Genomic DNA, 18310 nt, shown 5'->3' with positions numbered 1-18310 from the left:
CTGCAGTCACATGACACGTTGTTTGGGTTAAACATGAGCATGTTACATTCCTGGAGGATTATTAATGTGCACCTCCTCCTGTACTGCCTTAATATGCACATTCAGCACATCCAATGCATCAAAACATTGTTTTCTAGTTGGAGCCGCGCCTCGTTTTCAAACTGTATGGTTTGACTAAAATGAACAATGACAGCAATATAGTCCACGATGAGCAGCGCTAAAATCAACCTGCATAGTTGTCCCTCCATTGTGACATTAGAAAGTGTCACATTTATCTTGCAAGTGTACTCTTCTTCAACGTTTTGTTTACTTCCTGGATTTTTCCTGCATGGAAATTCTGACCAATCAAGAGCAGCTTTCTCACACGAGGCATTTTATCTGGTCCGCTTGTAAATGCTGCCGTGAGAACACAAACCAACTCTAGGCAATAATGCAGCTTTGTGACAGAATTGGTCACTGACTTGGACCAAAGCAAGACAACTCTAGGTCTGAAAGCACCCATAGTTACCGTTCTTGGTTTGGACAACTCTTAATTCTCGATCTTTAATTTTCTACAGCCCTTTTCCACTACATAAAAACCTGCTAACATCTGGCCTTTTAATGTAATGGGAAAGGTCACAGCCAGCATTTCAACCAGGTCGACCCTGCAGTAGTCTGCAGTAGTCATGGGTATTTATCGTCTCATAATTATAATGACTGCTATCGTCTCCTGCTATCGTCTACAGTTCTGATCGGCATTGATGGAAACACAACACCCCAGTGAACACGCTATTTATGGCCTCTAACCGACAAGATGCAATGACATGCCACCACAAACTACCGCCCATCTTCACCGAGTCTGCACCAAGTGTTAGAAACTTTCTACTGTTTCCTAACCTCTTTTCCAACCTGTCTGTGACGTCCAAATTGACACATCAAAAAAATCCACGCAGACACAGAAAGGCATACTTGTCTGCTGCAGAGCTGTGTACACAGCTCTGGTCTACTGGCAATAGGAAAGGAGTCTATAGCCTATTTTTACCGGGTTTTACTGTGTTTAAAAAAACCTGTGTTCACATGCTAATTTTGGTGGGAAAAGGGTTTAAATTTAGCCATGACACATTCTCAATAACAGGCAGACCTCCAACTGCAAAAACTACACTGTTGTGTCTCTCTCAACACTTACAGAGTGAAACAGTTCAGTCACAATCTCTGGGTGTCAAATCATATTCTGGAAAATATAGAAAATCTAACTACTTATGGCAGCTATCACAGAAATTGGTCAATAACATGTTTTTATTGCAAAACACTGCTATAACTCCTTTAATTAAAAAAAGTACTGGAAGCAAACAGGTAGGATCCTAGAAGGAAATTGTTAGAAAGTTTAATCTTAGACAAGCAGAAGACAGAAGACAAATATTTTGAGTCAGATAGTAGCAGTATAAATAGAGGTGAGCTAAGTTGGGGTCAGTGAAGAGATGCAGCAGGGCTGTAATAAAGATAAACCGGCCTCATCCCACTTTATCCCTATCTAGTTCAAAGATGAACTTAACCATGTATAGTCATGATATACAAACTTCAAGCTGATACTATTTTGGAGCAATCTCGCTCTGTACATGTGGTGGCTCCAAGGTTTACATTTCCCATAGAGGAAGACTAATCTCAGCTTTCTTTTTTTAACTTAACATTCACCTATAAATGGGAACAAATCATGCTTTACTTTATATCATCAATGGATCAAATGAAAAGTTGTCGCTCATAGTGACACCATCTTTCAGCTCATTGTTTTGATTTACTTTACTGATTTGGTCTACTCCCGCACTCACTCTCTTGTTTTGTAGTTTCCAGCTACACTGTGCAGCTGTTTTCAGCAAGAAAGCTTCATACAGCCCTCTGTACTCTACCTGCCCAGCATCAAACAGCAAAGAGACAAAGTTAGTGTCTACCTGGTGAACATAGTGGCACAATTAGCTTGAAAGACATAAGCCCTTTTTAAATAGGAATTGTGCAAATTTGCAGGAAAGCCCAATCAGTCTTTTTTCAGCATTGGCAGTAGAAAAACAAAATTGAGGAGTGCAGCAAAATGCCACCTGCCTACTTTTGTTTATACAAAATGTGCCTCTTTCGGGGCAATGGGTGGCGTGAGCAAGTAACAAAACGTGTAGCTCAGCGTGTGACGTAACAGTGACGTGGGAGGGAAGCTGCGGCTGGTCAGTCCTTCTGCGATTCTCTCGTATGTCGGCCGTCCTTCACCGTCCCCGTCATCTGACGGTTAATGGCCTCTTCATTTGCGAGGACAAGGAGGGCGCGCAATTCTTTGTCTCCCCAGTTGCTCATCTTTACAGTGTCTGTCAGGTTTGCGTTTCCCTCTTGCTACTAGCTGCTCATTCCTGCTATCAGCTGTTTCCTGTTTATCCACCGCCAGTGGCTCACACGTGCAGCGTCATCAACAGCTCCTCCCACAAGTCATCAACAGCCCCTCCTCTGGCGGAAGGGCGCCTCGTTCTTTTTAAACCAAAAAGGTTCCGCCAATATGTCTACCCTACGAAGCGGAAAATTGGGCACCTCGGATCAACTCGCCAATCCGGCTCCGGCAAAACAGCCCAACATTCACCGAAAATCTGGCAGTGTAAAAGGGGCTACGGATAATTCTTCAGAAGCTAGAGAGCAAAACAGAAAGACAATGAATATTGAACTTAGATTTGTCAAATATCCAAGGTTCAGAGGTTGTCTGGATGCTGCTCAATGAGGAGGTGGCTGAGCTGGCAGCTAGCAGCTAACAGTAACAGCTCAAACAGTGCTAAAGTTGGCAACAGTGCTGACAGAGCTAACGGTGTTAACCTGGGGGGACCAGAGACTGGGCGCTACACTTCTGCAGCAATACTGTCCAGATATCAGCGGTAACTGCCACAAGAGTGCAGTGCAAACTGGTGGTGATTAGCTAGCCAATGGGATACATACACGGTATCACATGCTTCAACATACACATGCAGCCAGACTGTCTAACACAACTATCAACAGAGCAGCTTGGATTACAACACACACAGGGGAAGCACGCATATAACAAATACCTTCCTATAAATGAATGTTAATGTCGCTCAGTGTTCCCTGAATGTGTAAACAGCCACTTGTTTGCTTACACATTAACATTATGTAGTGATAATATGTCAGTTTGTTTTTAGAGCTTGTTCTGCTGCTTCCATGCAGCCTCAAATTATCAATTATTGCTGTTTTAACGTGTTAATTCAGCACATAGTTTGGTCTGTTTCATCAGTTACATGTAAAATAAAGCAGCTTTACTATTGTAGTGTTTGACTGCGGTTTAATATACTTGGTGTTTCTGATTTGGAATAAACTAACTATCAACCCAATCCCCAGAATCAATGTCGGCACTGTATGTTTCTGCAAACCACGGGTATGTTACGTTTGTTCTTTTTTACGTAGCAGATACACTGAAACTACAATGCTGTGGTTAACATGTGGTTAGGTTTAGGCAGAAGGAGAAGAGCGTTCTTTGGCTTAAAATGCCCGCTTTTCATGGCCGAGTCCCAGCTGGAAATGCAATGATGGCTCTGTAAAAAAACAACTGCTGTTTAATTGTGGCACTGTCCTGGTAGAAAACGTAGTGCTGGTCCAGTAGCCCAGTAAAAAACAACCCCATTTGTAGCATTATACCCACTGGAAACACAGTGACGGGTTGCTAAAAAAATGCAGATATTTGGTGACTAAAAACATGCTGGAAACAGAGGTTATGACTTGTTTTAAAAAAACAGTTTTGTTGTTTGTTGGCCTCGAACAGTGGTCTGTAGATTGCAGGCATCTCGTCTAAGTGATACGTCATCCACCATTTCTTGACCTCCAGATTACAAAGTCACTTCAGAAATGCTGATATAATGCATACAAAACAGAAAAATGCAAGGTATCTATGGTTTGCAGAAATGTACAATGCCAACATTTCCTTGTGGCATCAGGGCTGAAAACCACTGACCAGATCTTTGTTTGAGATGTCCTGTTCAGGCTGTTCTCATAAACTGTTTGTACATTTTCCTATAAAAAGTAATGCACCCAAATTCGTACATGTCCCATGTAATCATAAGCCAGTAATGTGTGCATAACCCACATATTTTTGAAGGCTGCAACCACATGACCAATGCGCTGATGGCAGTAAACATGAAGCGGTCCCGCATGGACTGCAGGGAGGCAGGTTAGGGTTGTGGATGGGTCCACCCTTTCCCCTAGGACATTCCATAGAGGACGGGTGTTCGGAACCATGAGAACTTTAAGGCATTTTAAGCTACGTCTTCACCATGTTTCTTTTCCCCAAACCTAACCACTGTAGCTTAACAAACCATTTCTTTTTTTCTGACTACCTAAAACTAACCTCTGTAACTTTACGTTGATTACATAACTTTGTGTTAAGGACTTAGCATCATTCGTGGGGTGCTAATTCATTGAGTATTATACAAACCGTTCTTTTCAGGATATGTTGCCCTGTTGTATGACTTTAACAGACACCTGCCAGCCAATCACAAACTAGTATTTCCCATGGCAAATATGAGTCAGTGTATGAAGTTCTTAGGGTCTTTTAATAAGATTAATATAGCTCTGTAACTATATTTATAGTTAATTCATACATCACTTACAGTCATAGTGGGATGTACAGAAGGACGTGGGGGTGGCACAAAGATATCCAAAGATGGCATGCCTGTATTTACTCATGTCACTGTATATCATCATGTACTATCTTACGGTCTCTCCCAGCACAACTTTCTTCCTACTACTTTTTCCTTCCATAGAAGTAGATCTTCTAGCCTCTCCTTTTATTTCTCACTCTACCACTTCTCCTCACTCATAACCCCCACCCATAATCCCTTGCACCACCACCACTACCACCATCCCACCGTTTGGCAGTGGGACAAGGTCAACACAGAAATCTCTCCACTTCTCCTCTCTGCTTTCCCTCCCTGCAATTCCTCGCCATCAGCGAAGTAACACATCCCTCCCCCTCCCCGATCATTTCATCCACCGCCGCCCCTCCAAGGAGCCAGAGAAAGACTAAAGATGGAGAGGAGGGCGAAGGCGAGGTCCAGGGAATGAGTGCAGATATTCTAGGTTGGGGCTGCAAATACGAAGACAGGGATGACGAAAGAGGGAAGGGACATTAGGAAATGAAAGGCAGAGAAAGGAAGAAGGGGAGATGGTGGAGACAGACAGAGAGACTGAGGGAGAAAAGTGTTTTTAACCTTTGTTGTCAGGCGAGACGGACGAGGACAAGAGCAGTCCCAGAAATCACTCTCTTTCTCTATCATTCATTTTTCTTCTCTGTCGGTCTGTTTTCTCTCCCCCTTTAATTTCTCTCTGCCTTTCTCTCCATCTCACTTTCATTCCCTCAGCTCTGTCATCCAGACCTAAAACACACAAACACATGCGCCTCACATTCCTACGTGCAGAGCAGATTCACCCAATTTGTTTCCACTGCGTGTGTGTATGCGTGTGTGCATGTGTGTGTCTGTGTGTGCCAAGCCAGTAAATAATAACCAATCCCAGCTGTACTGTAGGCCGTTCCTCTCGTTCTCGGTGGGGAAACAAAGAGGGAGAGAGAGGAAAAAGGCTCCATCAAATAACAGAGTAATGAGCTGGAAAAAAGTCAGCAGAGAGTTAAACAGGAAGATTTAATAATGTTTTAATGCTAACGGACATTATGAGCCTGGTAGCCAGTGGCCTACGTGTATGAGAGTTTCACAGCATTTGAAAAAATCCAATTTGTACTCGTTTCAATGGGGAGCGTCAGAGTCAAACCACCTTAATGCTTTCCACTCTGACAGCAGGCACGTTTTAGAGAGGAAAGCTGCGTCACAGGCATATGAACTCCATGGTTTACATCTAAATTCCTTAAAACAATTACTCATTAAATTGGCTTCCTAACATTAGGGAGAATAACCCCAAAGTATCCCAAAGTCCAACCCTGCGACTTCACTGCCGGAGATGGGAACAGGCAAAGTATGGGATTGCCAGACAGGGCGATGTGTGTTGGGCAGTTTCTGCTCAAGTCATTACGGTTACCATTAAGTCCTGTTACGGAATAACTGGGAATGTGCCGCTCAGTGAATAATCACTGCATGAACTGTATTATTTATTTTCAGGTAGCAGCCAGGTTAGCTAACTGGCTAACTGGCAGCTAGCAAACCATCTCTATTGTGTTTGATGTTCTTGTTAGCTCAGCAGTTACAGCAGTCAAGTATCCCTCACAGCTGACCTATGGCTTAGCCCCGCCCTCAAACGCGATGGGCCAATCACAGTGCATATAGCCATTCTCATACACTCAGACATTCTCTGCCTGGACGTCCATTGAAATGCATTACAGAAAGTTTGGTTGTATGAGCTTTTTCTGAGATTTTAAGTTTAACAATGGTCAAACGGTGTGCATGGGGTACATGCAACTCCAACACAAGGTATCCTGAGAGGCTGGGTGACAAGGTGTATTTTTTTACCCTTTCCTAAACCACATCTCAACCGAGAAAAGTGTCTCCTTTGGATAAAGTTGGGCGGTAACGTTAGACCACAACATCAACTCAATGGGATGTCTACGTCTGTTCTAAGGTAAGTCAACATTGTGTTTGAGGCAACATATTGTCACTTTGCTGGAAAGAAATATAAAGTTATCTTTAACATCTCTAGCTAACGTTAGCTAAAGTTAGCCTAACGTTAGCTAAAGTTAGCCTAACGTTGTACATCATGTCACCTTGTTTGCTAGGAGTTCATTAGCCTATTTTGTTCTAGTTTTGTACTTTGGTGATCGTACATCATTGTTAGCTGTTGTCCAAAGGGCTCTAGTTAAGCTAACGTTAACTTCTGGAGCTTAGCTTCATTAACTTCTCTGCAATAATCACAGAGATAACAAAGGATGGCAAACGTTATGCTGAATGATTCAGTGTAAATACTGTAGCACCAAACTAACGGAGAGACACTCTTGGTAAAGATGGTAAAAAGGCCGTTATCCTTTTCTCATATTCTGAGCCAAAAACCTTAACTTCAGTGGAACAATGCTGATCCTCTATCTTGTTGTCTTTGATGGTGACGGCAACGAGATGCGGTTCACAAGTGTACACTGTGACCTGTGTGGCTTGTAATTTAAGCTTTTCATCGAGCTTCTCAACAATAAAATGATGAATATATCCCTCCAATGTGTAGTTTAGGCCCTTTTGGTTACTTCTCAATGACATCTGATCGTTATGTCCCCAAAAATCATCAATTGCCTCCTGCGAAATGCCGTGTACTGTGACACCTGCCATAGCGCCGGACACTGAATGTTGATATTTTGTCCGAGTGAGTGGAGGGGGGCGTGGCTTAGCAATAGGTCAATTATGTCCATACTAAACAATTATGCACTTCATTCATGTCAAGTGCTAATAATCAGTGCCAATGAAAAACATAATATGTCCTTTCTGTAGCCACGAGTAAACTACTACCCCTGCATCACACACTTGCAGCTAATGCTCATCTTTTTTTAACCACATCTAAAATGTTTCCTCTCCTTAACCAAGTATTTGTGCTGCCTAACCTTGACCACGTGACCACATGACAACAATCTTTCCAGAACTGTGCAGCAGATATTGTAGAAAGCTAGAAATTTAAAAACTTAGTTATTGGAAATTAGAAGAACTTTGAATCTTTGAATGTAATTCATGGATTTGCAGAACTGTCCAACATCGATTCTCATCTGGCAATACAATTAACTCAACATGCGGTCAAGCCACCGATCTTCTGGCACCATTAACAGTATTCTGTGAGTAGATAATTAGCGTCATTATTTTGTCCTGTATTCAAAATTAAGGTGAAAATAATAGATATCATCATGAAACTTCCTCAGTTGATTACTTATAATAGTATAAAAAAAATGTATTACAAGTTTTTAAAATTTGAATGTTTAATTATGCAAATTATGCAGTATCTCATTAAATATGCACAAATTTGCATACATTTTAGGAAGCTAAATCTGAACATCTGATAAAGCCAGGTGCAAAATTCTTTTTTCATTTTGTTTACATATAAGATGAAAAAAAAATTACAGAGGGATTTAGGGATATCTGCTTTTATTACCTAGAAAATCAAAATATACTGTCCATAGCCTTAAAAAAAAAAAAAGATTTTCGCTATATTTTTGAGAATAAAATGTTACATAAATCAGGCTAGGAATGATTTATTAACAAACCCCCCTGTAAATATCTTCAGAATATAGCTAGGTGTACAACTGGAAAGTTTGGTGTACATAGGTGCTACAGAGGCTGAGATGTTCGACTTGGAGTATGACAAAAAAACAAATTTTGAGAAAACGGCATTCAAAGATTTACATAATAACATAACATTATACAAGTAGACAAAATGTAATAAAATAAACGTCTAAATGTATAATTTGAATGTTTTCTTTATAGCAGTTTGAAAGAATACATACAGTATTAGAAGTAAACTAGCCCAAACTCTCAAAATTGACCACTGCATGAAAAATCGATGTTTTGAAAGACATGTACTTTACATTAGGGGATGCACTAAACATAAAGTTTCGGCTGTTAGGTTTAGGGGGAAAAAAAAGGTGTCTTTAGGTTTTAGGCATGAAAACTTACAGTGGTTAGGAAGAGAAACAGAAGAGTATGACTCAAAGTTCACTCAGAGTCTGGGTCCAAACACTGGCCTCCTGAGGAAAGTCCCGGAGGAAAGTCCTGTGTTTTGTGACCCATCCACCACTGCAGCATGCCTCCTTATGAGTCCGCTTCCTGCTTTATTCTTTACTCCTGTTAGCGCACTGGTCATGTGATTGCAGCCTTCAAGATTACATGGGTTATGCATGAATTACTGGCTCATCATTAGGTGGGATAAGTACGAATTTTGGTGCTTTGCTTTTTGTAGGAGAACGTATGAACAGTGCATGAGAACATCCTGGTCTTTTTGCAGTTGTATGGTTCTCTCTGTATTTATTTTGCATCTCTTTGTGATCATTTTGAATCTTCTTCTGGTGTTATTTGACATTTGACAAAGGAAGGCTGGGAGCCCCTGACACTTTGCGCCCCTGGGCCTGTGGCCAGTATGCCTGTTCAGTAATCCACCCACGGTTTGATGTAATATTAATCAACAACAACTTTGATATGAAAGTTATTTGTCTTAATAAGGTCCAGATTTTCAAATGAGATGTCAAATGTTTGCTTCTTTTATCTGTTTGAGCCTGTAATAAATTAAACATCTTTTGATTTTGGACACATGTGATGGACATTTTTCATCGTTTTCGTACATTTAGAGGACTAGGTGATTAAGTGATGATTTAAAGATAAAAACCATCATTACAAATTATCAAAGTATTCAGGAGTTGCAGCCCTGGTGGAGCTAAAAACTTACTGAGGCTGACACCAAAGCAGTGGGTCAACATCATCAAAGAAGTCAAGAGGAGAAGAGGGCGATGAAAAGAGAAATAAGCTAACAGTCTCTTCATTGTAGTCCACATCTATGAGCCATTTCTGATTCTACGCCCATCTGCCATGGCACTTGATCCCTCTTTACAATCATAATTCCCCTCCTGGCCAAGACATCTTTTTTTTCCTTTATTCATTTTTCCTCCCTTTCCCTGCTCACAGTTCACTCCTTCTCTTTGTCAGGCCCTTTTATCGTGGAGGCCAGCATTTCGTTTGCCTCCTTCCCCAAACACAGACTAAAAAGAAAAAGAGGCAACGTGTGGGAGGGAGGGGAGAGGAGAATAAGAAGGGGGAGAGAGGGAGTTGGGGAGTGATGGAAAGGGGGGGGGGGGGGGTGTCGGGGTGGGGTTTGCGGAATTTGGTCTATGTTTGGTTTGGAAGTAAAGGCCCCGGCGCTGGGCTCTCAGGAGGATAATGGAAAAGAGAGGGAGAAGAAAGGGAGGTTTATGGATGTGTGTGTACCCTCACAGGTGGTCGGCACATACTGATGGGGGGGCCTTTTGTGTGTGTTCAAATGTGTGCGTGTGTGTGCGCCTGTGTGTTTACTGCTGGCAAAGCTATGAGTTCTCAAAGCATGTGTGTACATTCGTCTGTTGATTTGCAGATGTTGGCACGGATGCATGTGAGCTTTTAGCATGTAAGAATCGGAGAAGGAAGACAGAGAGGGGAGGTGAATAAGACATTCCTAAGATGGAGGAGGAGGGGGGAGGAGATGCAGGGAGCCAGTGGTTAGTTAGTGGTTAGAAACTAAGAGGAGAAAAATGAATGTCTGGTCCAGGGCTGGGCCCAAAAACGATACCACAACCAGCCAACGAGCCAAGCGAGAGAGGAAAGGAGAGGAGAGGAGAGGAGAAAATACAGTCAGAAAAGATATATTACAGAGGAGAACCAGGGGAGGCCTCCTTCTCCTCCACCACCTCCTGCCCTCCTCCTCCTCCCCTACCACCTCTTGCCCTCCTCCAATATGAGGCCTGCAAACTCCTGCCTCTGCCGCAGGGGAGAAAAATGGGGGAGTGGTGCTTTTATAGCTGAGCTGAACCCGCTGAACCCATCATGTGCAAACAGCAGGCGAAGCACAGAGACAACAGAGGGCCGAGGCCAGCAGCCACACAGGGGGCTCTAGTGGGGGGTCTCAGGTTGAGGGCTGGAGGTACGAGGAAGAGGAGGAGGAGGAGGAGGAGGAGGTGTGTGATGGTGGAGGAGGAGGATGAGAGTCATCAAAGGTCTCCCTCTACTCCCTGTTTAACTGTACACACCATCAGATTGGGTTGGGGTCTTTCTTTTCTTCAGTTATTACTTATTTCATTTGTCTTTCTTTACTTGTTTCACCTTCTTTCTCCCTCCTTCCTTCCTTCCTTCCTTCTTTCCTTTGCTTTATTTCTTCTGCTACCTCACTTGGTTTCCTCTTTCACTTCTTTCCCATCTTGTTTTTCCCTCCGATTTCTTTCTTCCTGCCTTCTGTTATTCCTTATTTTTCTGCTAAACTTTCCTCCTTGTTGCCTTTCTAATTTTGTTTTCTTTCTGGCCTTTTTTTTTGCTTCCTTAACTTTTTTCTTTGCTCACTCCACTTGGTTTCCATCACTTGACTTTTTTGTATGTCTATTTCTTCTTTAATATCTTTTGTATTTATTTATTCTTGTTGTTCGCATCCTTTGTTCCTTTCGCCCTTTTTTCTTGATTGCCTTTTTTTTCCCTCCACACTTTTATTTTACTTTCTTCTGCCCTTCTTTGGCTTCCTCCTCTTGCTCCCTTCACCTTTTTCCCTTGTCTGTTTGTTTTCTGTCACTTTCTGTCATCTGTTTCCCTCCTTCTTTTCTTCCTTCCTTATTTCCTTTTCTTCTTTCTTCCACTGATTTGTTGTTGGTTTTATTTTTTGAGATTACTTCTTTCATTCTGTCCTCTACTTTCCTTCTTTCAGTCATTCTTTGTGCAATTTCTTGTTTCATCCCTTGTTTTAAGCACTTTTTTAGGCATTTTAGAGACATGATGGAAAACAAGGTGTCTCTGGCCAGACTTGAACCAGCGACGTTGCAGTAAGTTGGCACCATAAACCCAGAGGACAACAGGGCATTGTCCATTTTTTCTCCCTTTTTCTCTGCCTCCTTCAATTACTGCTGTTCTTCCATAACTTTCTTTTGCCTTCATCCATTGCTTTCTCTCCTTAACACATTTCCTTTATACTCCTTTCTTTGTTGACAGTCTGTCCACCCTCACTGTCTTCTCTCTGTCTTTATTTTATTCTTATTTCCCTGTCCTTTCTATCACTCTTTGCTAACTTCCCCCCTTCCCTCTTCCGTGCTACATACACATTTTAACACACACACACTCATATATGCCATACGTATGAGCAACACTCCCACCCTGCAGCAGACAGTGTGGGTGGAAGTGGGCTGTAAGGCAGACGCACCCAACAACAACAGGAAAGGAGTTTGCTTGGCTCTGGGCCTTTTTTAAAAATCCATCCACAAGCGTCTGTCCAACCTTTAGAAAACAGCATGATGCAACGAGCGTGCAACCTGCATATCGCTGCCGTCACACAAAAACCCCCACATTCTCAAAAAGTTTTTTTTTACTCTGACCACCAAGATGCAACTCAGAAAACTAAGGAAGGGGTTCGTGTGGAGCTGACACACCCAGCGTTAACTCCCCAAACCTGCCCTGCCTCTTGGGGACCCCGAGGAGTTTTAGTTTAAGTGAAAGCGTGAAAATCACTGCAGCTGGATTTAAGGAGTTTTTCTAATGCGGAGGCGTATCATCCTTCAGGGAGGATGAGGAGCCATGATCAGTGATGCACAGTCATGTCAGGGGGGTGGAGGACTTGAGAGATTAGATGACCCAAACTGCTGGGAGGAAAACGGGGGAAGTAAAGGTCTCGTCTCCACCCTGGTTCACTTGAGAGTTTGTGTCAACTTAAGGGTTTTAAACTTTCATTTAAGTTTACCATGCTTCTACAGGCACGCCAGTTACCTTAGGGGTCTTGTGGTTAGAGAAAATAATTGGCATACTGTCCAGTAATGCCACAGACAGATCCTAAAACCTTAACAACAAAGTGCTTGTCAGTGCAAAATGTCCAAGTATGGGTGTTTTGTTGATCTTGCACCTACAGAGACAGGATGAAGACACACTAGCAGTACATTTTTCAAGTTGAGGCTACTAAAACCACTGGTTTTGGTTAGGGAAAGATGCAGTTAAAGTTAAAACATCAATGTTGGGTGCAGGGCTGCGTCTACTGTTAGCATTTTTTTTACTTTGCGAAACCGACAATCTGACAAGCATCTTCACACAGAAGCTGTTCAGGTGGGCGTGTGTGAGAAAGTAGTCAAGATTTTAACTTCTCTCTGTGGCTCACTTTTTTAACAACTACTTCTCTTACTTTTCCTGTGTATCATTACGTGCAGCCCCATTATTGCTTCTTGTGCACCATTATCTCCATCGATGTATGATTCATTGTATCTTGCCCCCTCTCTTTAACGACGGGATTTTCACCCAGCCTCAAGCATAGCCCTTCGCAACAGCTACAAACACTTTTGCCTTTAGACATGGTCAGATGACTCTTCATACAGACTAGTTTCTTTGAAACCTAATGAACCCTCAAGAATATCATGCTACTTCCTGCTTTGATAATGAACATGTAGGTTGTTTTACACCACATAAACCAATAAAAATGCTGTTACTTTCCTGGTGATGACTGCTTATGTATAGCTTACACTATGCCAGTGCTGCATCAAGTTCGCAAATGCCTGGTGTATGTTTGAACCATCAACACATTAATGAAATTAATATTGTGTTTTCACCAAGTAGGAGTGTATACATAAGAACAACAACAGGGCCCACAGTTGACCCTTGAGGAGCTCCATATTTAAGATGAGCCAGAGGAAGAGGAGAATACAACTAGGGGCTCCAACTATTAACTGTTTTCATTATTGACTGATACATCAGTTTGTCCACAAAATGTCAGAAAATGAATTTCCCAAAATGCAAGGTGATGCCTTCAAGTGTTCGGTTTCGTAGTCCAAAACTCAAAGACATCAGTTTACAATCATGCAAGCTAAAGCAGTGGTTTTCAGACTTTTTGTGTTCAAGGCAAGGGCTAGCCAAAATCCCAAGTCACATGTATCTGTGCACAATAACTTCTATAATGTGTGTTATCACTCTTATCATGACTTTCGCTGGTATATTGTCTTCGCTGGTGCTTTGATTTGTAATTTGCTCCACACAATAAAGTGATCCATTGTTTCACTCACGGCTTTCTCCTTTAAACTGTTATCATACTCACATTGGCTGCCAATCATTAAATTAAATTAAATTAAAATAATTTTTTTTTCTTCTTTCTTTATTAGGAAATTGGTGTGCACACCATACTGATACAGTAAATTAAAAGTTCATTCACACCATTTGAGAACCACTGAGCTAAGGAAAAGCAGGAAATATAAAAGTTTTAGAAGCTGTAACAATCAAATTTTCCTTTTTTACCTTTACCAAATTACCAAAGAAATGAATCAGTTACTGAGATTGAAATTTCTTCGAGACACATTAATTAATGATTACCATGTGATTTTTTTTGGAATACATGAACTATCATGCACACACTGGGCCAGTACCTTCAGAATAAAATGTATTTAAACCCGCTGTACAAGAACAACAACTGAGGGCCCAGGATGGACCCTTGGGGAACCTCATATTGGTAAAGAGCTGTAGATGAGGTGAAAAATGTAACTTTTGACAGTTTTAAAATGTAATTTGAGGCAAAGCAGAACCAAGAGTGGAGATATATCTCTCCAGCTGACATGTGCCAACTTCAAATAACTGTCACCGACATTAACAGGTGTTTAAAACTACCATTTTTCCATTTTTCATACATGTAGAACATTAAGTAGATTTAGACAAAAGTTTAAAAATATTGTATTAATCAAATATGAAAAGGGATGATCAGACTGCAATGCTGATGTAAAACAACAAGGTGCAGGAACTTAAATTGCTTTTTGTAAGATGTATTTCTTATTGTTGTTGTTGCTATTTTGCCTTGTTTGCCTGTTTTGGTTTGTTTTGTTGTTGATTACTAAATATGATGTGCTGTTAAAAGGGTAGGTGTTATAAGCTGTAGCTTCAGCCTGCACCTTTTTCAGACTGCAGAAGTGTTAGTTATGTTAAATTACTTTATTGTAATGTTTTGCACTGCACTATTTAAGTGTCTGCCATTTTCTGTGAGAAGCTATGACTTTATTTACATGAATTTGTAGATTAATAAATGACGGAAATAAATTCTAAATTCTACTCCTGTTTTAAACTGTGACAGAGTATCATTTAGTGATTTTTAGACTAATATTTTTGTTAGGATAAAGAAGACAAGCCAGTGGCTGAATCTGTTCAGGATTTACCTTACAACAGCCTGTAGACGGTGTAACAGCCTCCTCTGCTCCCTGCGGTCTGTCTGAAGATGCTTTCGAGCCTCCAATAGACACAAACTGAGGACAAAAATCACCCAAATCAAGCGAGTTTGTCCGGCGTTTCCTGAACCATCTCCGATCAAGTTATCAGCTGTCTCTGGCTGGTTTCAAATTAAAATATTTTGAAAGCAAATCCTCCCACAGGGGATCGTTCAAGAGGGAATAAAATGCCTGTTGCGAGTGGTCAGTTTTCGGATATAGCCGAAAACCTTGTCTTGTGAATAGTTTTCTGTCAAAATTAGACTGACGCAAGCTGAGGAAATCACTGACAGCTGAATGTCACTCAGATGTGAGGATGCAGGCTGCGCTGGGAATGTCAAATCCAGAAAGGTAGAGGATCTGCTTGGAGGCGCATCGCCCAGTTGCGACGCTGGTCAACTGAGCTTCCAGCGGCGGCGAAGAGGGAAGAGGCTGTCAGGGTGGGAGAGGAGGGGAGGAGAGACACCAGAGGAAGTGGATGGAGGGAGGGAGGGAGGGAGAAAGCGGCAGAGAGACATTGGAAGTGTGGAGGACAGAGAGAGAAATGCCAGAATAGAGATCCAACTTCCTCTGCCAGCTGTTGACTCTCACGATAGTCCGAGCTGTGTTTTGCTGTGAGCAGTGGTGGAGCAAGTTTCCACATCTGTATTTGAGTAAAAGTATGGACGGACTCCATCATCAAGTAAAAGTCTTGCCTTAAAAGTGCTACTTTAGGAAAAGTATGAAAGTATAATCAGGAAAATGTAGCCTATAAAGTATTAAAGGGTGAAGTTTTTGAATGTCCTCCTTCTGTCATAAAATCAGAAAAACACCCTTCAAATGATACAATCCTGTAATACTGAATATGTTACCCATCCATTTGAGGAAAAAGGAAAGTTTTATTATATTCCAAGGAGGCGTTACATACCATTTAAAGTAAACTGACCCCAAGCATCTATTTTTTTTTTTTTTTTTTGTATCATTTGGGTAATTGGGACAGCACATCTTGTCACTCATTTAGGGTTGTGAAAGCATATTTATTGCACAATTTATTTCATATTCTGATATAATTTTACATGCACACTTTTCTTTTCCTGGTCATCATGATGAATTAAGAGGCCATTTACATTTCTGCTTAACTTTATTGCTGAATTTTGTCCAGAACTCATGCAATACAAAGCTGTCTTTTCTCACTCTCCCTTAATTCTCTCCCATCAAATTTCCTTGGACACATTTTATTGATTTAGAAAAATCACACAAATCCAAAATTCATTGAACACATTTATTTGGGTTAAACAAAAATGTTTGAGTTTAAAAAAAATGAATACATTTAGTCAAGGTTAAAAAAATGCTAATCAGGATTAGTTAGGGTTTGGTCAAGAGGTCAGTCCAAAAATGGCCTGTAAAAACATCTAGCAAAATACAGCTATAGTCCATAATTTCATGGTTGATTAGGGTTCTGCACACATGAAGAGGTTGGGAAGCACTAATCTAGAGCATACAGAGCATAAACAATGGTTCTCCATTGTAAGGTTGATCATTTTCTTTATTAGCAAAGCCTTTTAGCACTGTCCCAATCACCCAAAATGTGTTTGCAAATATGAAAAAGTGTAAATGTAGGCTACTTGGTTTCATTCCAGCATTGGCTATGAGTGTGTGTTATCCCTCCACCTTCGGTGACTAATGTTAACTTGTGTGACACTTCACTGAAGAAGGCCATTTCCATCCCCTTTTCTCTGGTGTAGCAGGCATGTAAAGACATCTTACCAAAGCAAGACCTCTGCTGAGGAAAACCTATAAGGCTTCAGCAGCCGAAAAATGAAGTTGGTATCTTCCATTGTTAGGTTCATTTTAGTACAAACTTACAGCTATTGGTAGCTCTTATAAAGTTGATTTGCCTTAAAGGCATAGTGTGTGAGATTCAGGGAGATTTAGTGACATCTAGTGGTGAGGATTGCAGATTGCAACCAGCTGAAACTTCTCCCAGTGAGAATGCCCACAGTGTTCACTGACCAGGGGTTTTTACTGGGAGCTGAATTATCCACAGAGGTGTCCTCCACTCCAAAACAAATGAACCGGGTGATTTAAACCGGTATTTACGCTGGATAAAGCAGTTTCACGTTACAAATCAGTATTTTTTTAACGCTGTTTGACATGTTAGCAGCTACTAATGTGTGCTCACCTTTTATCTCTTTAGATCCAGACATTTAGGAGGTTTTTACCAAGAGCTGAATTATCCAGGTCTCTTCTTCTCCTAAACAAATGAAGGACCTGGTGATTTGACCCAGTAAAAACACTGAATAAAGCAGTTTCACATTAGGGGCTGCTGACTATGGTGGCCAATGCCAAAAAAGTAAATCACAAATGGCCATATCTAGAGCCAGTGCTTGGTTGTCCGTTGTGGGTTACTATGGAAAAACTGCAGTGCAACATGGCGATCTCCGTGAACGAGGATGCAGATATAACCAGCTCATTCTAAGGTTATAAAACACAACAATTCTCAAGTGATTACACAGTAAAGAAAACATACTTATTATGTAATATTCCACTTCTGCCAGTATACCCCCTAAATCTTGCACACTGGACCTTTAAAGTGAACAACAGAGAGCCCAGAATTGAACCTTGAGGAGCGGCATACTGACATGAACCAGAGGGAGTGGAGAATGTACAAGTACCAGAGCTGCAACTATTATCTTCATCATCATCAGTTAATGAGTTTAAGCGACACTGTATCTCGGAAGTTCTCTATTGCAGCACTCCTTCACTTCTGCTTTGCTCTAATAAGTTTTTAATATATTGCATTTCATTGCATAATCAGTTAGATACAGTACAAGTAGCCCTATCAGAATATACCAGAGTAGATTTTTTTTAAACTCTAGTACAATCAGACAAAATGTAGTGTACTGCCCTTCAGTGTGCCTCTGATGGGACTGAACCTCATTTGGCCCTGCTGCAGTCTAACAGTGTACATCATCTCCCTCTAGTGGTTTCAAGTGGGAAGTGGGAGTTAAGTTATTGTGACACCTTTTTGATGAAAATGTTAATGCAGACTCAGTGCACTGTGTCATTTCTAAATTGATTTCTCTTGAAAAACAAACAAACAAATATGCTAATAACTCAAAGTGGCTTTTATTAACATCTTAAAACAAAACATCTTGAAAACATATGTTTCAGTCTTGTTCAGCTGTACAAGCCACAGTTTCACTGTTTTAGTTCACTATCACTGCTCCACAGCAAAAAATAAAGAAAGAGAATAGATATAGTAAAATATTAACTAAGTGAGTGATGATGGCAGATGAAACATGATCAAGTGCCCTCCAGGGTTCCCCTCCAGTAGGGAAAACAAGATGTAGCATCATATACACTGCCCTAGAAAACTTTATAAATACGGATGTCATTTTTATTTTTATTTTACCCCTGCCCCTCAGACAGCCTGATAAGCCTCTTGATAAGACAGTAAAATAG

At 41.1% G+C, this 18310-nt stretch overlaps 1 protein-coding gene across 2 annotated transcripts in view; it reads right to left on the bottom strand.

The window, feature by feature from the left end:
• LOC117255599 (zinc finger protein GLIS2-like) overlaps positions 1 to 15301 on the bottom strand; it is a 45469-nt gene extending 30168 nt beyond the window's left edge. For both annotated transcript variants that reach the window (XM_078166379.1, XM_033624683.2), the window contains exon 1: positions 14819 to 15301. The gene's annotated coding sequence lies outside the window, so the exon portion shown is untranslated. The remainder of the gene's footprint in view (positions 1 to 14818) is intronic.
• Positions 15302 to 18310: the final 3009 nt, after the last annotated feature.

The sequence above is a fragment of the Epinephelus lanceolatus genome, chromosome 3 (assembly GCF_041903045.1).
Source record: "Epinephelus lanceolatus isolate andai-2023 chromosome 3, ASM4190304v1, whole genome shotgun sequence".
NCBI classification, from domain to species: Eukaryota; Metazoa; Chordata; class Actinopteri; order Perciformes; family Serranidae; genus Epinephelus; species Epinephelus lanceolatus.
This window is presented reverse-complemented; position numbering and strand designations above follow the sequence as displayed.